Source organism: Salmo salar, chromosome 06 (assembly GCF_965601325.2).
Source record: "Salmo salar chromosome 06, fSalSal1, whole genome shotgun sequence".
In the NCBI taxonomy this organism is placed as follows: Eukaryota; Metazoa; Chordata; class Actinopteri; order Salmoniformes; family Salmonidae; genus Salmo; species Salmo salar.
In genome coordinates this window covers 4715967-4720749 of record NC_138296.1, presented here as the reverse complement: position 1 = coordinate 4720749, position 4783 = coordinate 4715967, and positions in this window count along the sequence as shown.

Below are 4783 nucleotides of genomic sequence, written 5' to 3'. Positions count from 1 at the left end.
CACGTAAACAATGAATCAGAGGTGAAAAACAGAAAATGAGGAGCCGGGAAAGTAACAGCGCCTCATATGGAACTAATATGTTACTACAATACATCATATGACCGCAACTCAACCTGACAAAATATTGCTATTCCTTGAATTATGTAAATCAGCTGGTTTACTATAGAAAAATACATTTATCATTTATCTATGCAATGAAAACACAAATGTAGCTATGACAAATCCTAGTTTTATATACATGCGTCACACATATGAATTGTTCTGACTTTATTTCCTCCAGTCACATTAAAAGTTTCCTTTGAAAAGACATTGGAAATGTGGAAATGACTGGTAATATCTCACATCCGGTAAGTCCATGGTCACAATTCTCCTTTAGACCTGCTTGAAGAAAATTAAGCAGAATTTAAACGACCTATCCTTGTCCCATGCAAATCATTATAAATAAGAATTTGTTCTTAACTGACTTGCCAAGTTAAATAAAGGTTACATAAAAAAAATTTAAAAATCAGTGTACAGTGACTCACACAGCGACAGGTGCGTCAGTCGGGCAGGTACCCGGAAGAAGAGACAGGTACCCGGAAGAACAGCCTTCCCTGTAGCTCAGTTGGTAGAGCATGGTGTTTGCAACACCAGGGTTGTGGGTTCGATTCCCACGGGGGGCCAGCACAGAAAAAAAAATGTATGAAATTGTATGAAATGTATGCATTCACTACTGTAAGTCGCTCTGGATAAGAGCGTCTGCTAAATGACTAAAATGTAATGTAAAATGTAGAAAAAACAGGAGCTTGTTCGAGTTACAGGTACAATGAACTTCGGAAAAACATATAGAAACTTGTTTGATTACTACCGAAAATATGAGTTTATTGTAATTGTTTATGTTCAAGTGAAGTCAGATATATAGGTAATCTTGGAATATTCTTTAAAAGTGAAAGTCTGAGGCTGTAATTCATCAAGATGTTAGTGTTAAAGTTAAAAGCAAATATAGTCATTTTTAGATGTAAAATAGAGTCTGTATTTGGCTAGTTGATCTATATCTCATCATAGTAGTCTATGTAAAAGTGATCAGGAGAAAAGTACTATGTCTAGGTCAGAGCAGGTACGCTGAACTCTGATCCATTTTATGAGGTACATTTAAAATGCAGCATGATCTCCTTTACAATGAAATAACATTGTTTCGTATATTTTAGGCCTACTTTATAGACCGACATAGTCTGCCAGTCAGGTGCATTGTAATTGTCTATAGAGAATTACCACAGTCTCTTCTCCCAGTGTGTCCTGTATTAACCCTGACTGCTCCAGTTATGGACCAGAGAAACCTTGTAGTCTATATTAGAACCATGTCTCTTCTCCCAGTGTGTCCTGTATTTTATCATCATAATAAACCCTATATTGTTCTTCTCCAGTGTGTTAACCCTTACAGAGACTAATTCTAGCCCAGCTATAGCCATGGACCAGAGGAACCTACAGGAAGAGTTTAAGGATCCGTTTACAGACGTGGTGTCCAGGCTGCAGTCTAAACAGCTGTTCCAGTCTGACTGGGACATCGCCTCCTTCGCTGTCTTCTTCATCTTCATCGGTAGGAACACACACACACACACACACACACACACACACACACACACACACACACACACAATTACTGTCCATCTTGATCCTTTCAGGCATGGTTCTGCTGCTTGTTGTCCTGGTTCTGATCCGCTGCTGCTGCTGCTGCTGCTGTGATGAACAGGTAATGTAGCAATCAATCAATAAAATGTAATGGCCTGTTTCTGTGAGAAATGTGTGGTGTGTATATAGTTTGGTCCCAGATCTGTTGGTATCTATAGCCTGGTCCCAGATCTGTTGGTATCTATAGCCTGGTCCCAGATCTGTTGGTATCTATAGCCTGGTCCCAGATCTGTTGGTATCTATAGCCTGGTCCCAGATCTGTTGGTATCTATAGCCTGGTCCCAGATCTGTTGGTATCAGATCTGTTGGTATCTATAGCCTGGTCCCAGATCTGTTGGTATCTATAGCCTGGTCCCAGATCTGTTGGTATCTATAGCCTGGTCCCAGATCTGTTGGTATCTATAGTCTGGTCCTAGATCTGTTGGTATCTATAGCCTGGTCCCAGATCTGTTGGTATCTATAGCCTGGTCCCAGATCTGTTGGTATCAGATCTGTTGGTATCTATAGCCTGGTCCCAGATCTGTTGGTATCTATAGCCCGGTCCCAGATCTGTTGGTATCTATAGCCTGGTCCCAGATCTGTTGGTATCTATAGCCTGGTCCCAGATCTGTTGGTATCTATAGCCTGGTCCTAGATCTGTTGGTATCTATAGCCCGGTCCCAGATCTGTTGGTATCTATAGCCTGGTCCCAGATCTGTTGGTATCTATAGCCTGGTCCCAGATCTGTTGGTATCTATAGCCTGGTCCCAGATCTGTTGGTATCTATAGCCTGGTCCTAGATCTGTTGGTATCTATAGCCCGGTCTCAGATCTGTTGGTATGTATAGCCTGGTCCCAGATCTGTTGGTATGTATAGCCTGATCTGTTGGTATCTGTAGCCTGGTCTCAGATCTGGTGCTCTTGTTAACCATGTTTGGTGTGAGTTGGCATGATAGCACACAGGCCCACATTTCTGATATGTCACCACCCATAGTGTTAATGAGGGAGTTGTATTTATTTGTTGTATATTCCAAGTCAATTCAAAATGAAGCCGTGTCATTCAGACTCTATCCTGTCATGTATCATGGTCATTCAGACTCTATCCTGTCTTGTATCATGGTCATTCAGACTCTATCCTGTCTTGTATCATGGTCATTCAGACTCTATCCTGTCTTGTGTCATGGTCATTCAGACTCTATCCTGTCTTGTGTCATGGTCATTCAGACTATCCCGTCTTGTGTCATGGTCATTCAGACTATCCCGTCTTGTGTCATGGTCATTCAGACTCTATCCTGTCTTGTATCATGGTCATTCAGACTCTATCCTGTCTTGTATCATGGTCATTCAGACTCTATCCTGTCTTGTATCATGGTCATTCAGACTCTATCCTGTCTTGTATCATGGTCATTCAGACTCTATCCTGTCTTGTATCATGGTCATTCAGACTCTATCCTGTCATGTATAATGGTGAAGACCCATCAGTTTGAGTCAGTCACATGATCACATCCTACAATAGAGGGTCTGTTTTAGACCAGATTTAGCATGGCTGTATCAAGGAGTCTGTGGTGAAGACCCATCAGTTTGAGTCATTCACATCCTACAATAGAGGGTCTGTTTTAGACCAGATTTAGCATGGCTGTATCAAGGAGTCTGTGTCAGACAAGAGTTCACTGTTTTTCCTCTGAATAAAGATGTCTTGAAAGATACATGATTTTCCCTCCTCTCTCTCTGTGTTTCCCAACAGCCTGGAAGACACAAAGTGGGTCATGAAAACTTTGGAATGGAGACCTGAAAGAAACTTGGAACAGAATTGAAGATTCCACAATGACGACACTTAGAAAATTGATTACCGCAATTTCCGGACTATTAAGCCCACCTGAATATAAGCCGCACCCACTGAATTTAACCAAAAAGTATTATTTTGAACATAAATAAGCCGCACATGTCTATAAGCCGCAGGTGCCTACCGGTACATTGAAACAAATTAACTTTACACAGGCTTTAACGAAACACGTCTTGTAACAAAAATAAATAGGCTTTAACGAAACACGGCTTGTAAAAAAATGAGCAGTAAGCTTTAGTTGTCTTTTTGCACTGAGTCAATTCCTCACGCTGCTGTTTCCAACGTCTTATCATCGACTCATTAAGACCAAGCTCCCGTGCAGCAGCTCTATTTCCTTTTCCAACAGCCAGATCAATCGCCTTCAACTTGAAAGCTGCATCATATGCATTTCTCCGTGTCTTTGCCATGATGAGGGTGACAAAATGACTACCGTAATCAGAATGATGGGAAGTTTGAGAGCGCTCGATTTAATCTAAACAAAAAAGTTGTTTGACCTTAACCCGTTCGGCAATTTCATTGGTCTAATGAAAGCTTCATGCCGCCCAAAAACTGAGCACGTCACAGAATGTGTTTTTTTTTGAGAAAAAAAAATTGAAAGCGGGAAAAATCCATATATTAGCCACGTCATTGTTTAAGCTGCGAGGTTCAAAGCCTGGGAAAAAAGTTGCGGTTTATAGTCCGGAATATTCACCTTTATCTGTGTGTCAAACCAAGAGTTGTATAACTCGTTTTCATTCTGGTTCTATTTACTCTGACTGGTGGAAAATGTTGCACTCCCTGTGGTAACCCGTTTTAGCTGCCGTCTAATGGTGGAAAGTCATATGAATCAGTTTGTTTACTTGTTCTCTGCACGGCTAGCGGTTGTTGCTAGGACGCCAGAAAGGAGAGCTCGGTGAAAACAGTCACTGAGTGTCACAACCAGAAGATAAAAGGGCTTTCACTAACGGTTCATGAAAAACTGGGCACCACTCTTTACGTAGTAGAATCAACGCGAGTTCACAAAGCCAAAGTTTTGTACTTCGTTTAACGTGTACTTTAAACGTAACTTCTTAAGCGTATGTAATGAGGAATCATAGATATTGTAGTAGTATTGATTCAATGTTGAAACATGTACATTGTATCATTCAAATGATTCAATAATATTTTGTATTGAATCTGTCCTGATTGACTGAGCGAACACTCCTATATAACATCTCTTCACTGCACAGATAATAGATCATATGGTCCACAACATATATATGTATAACATCTCTTTACTGCACAGATAATAGATCATATGGTCCATAACATATAC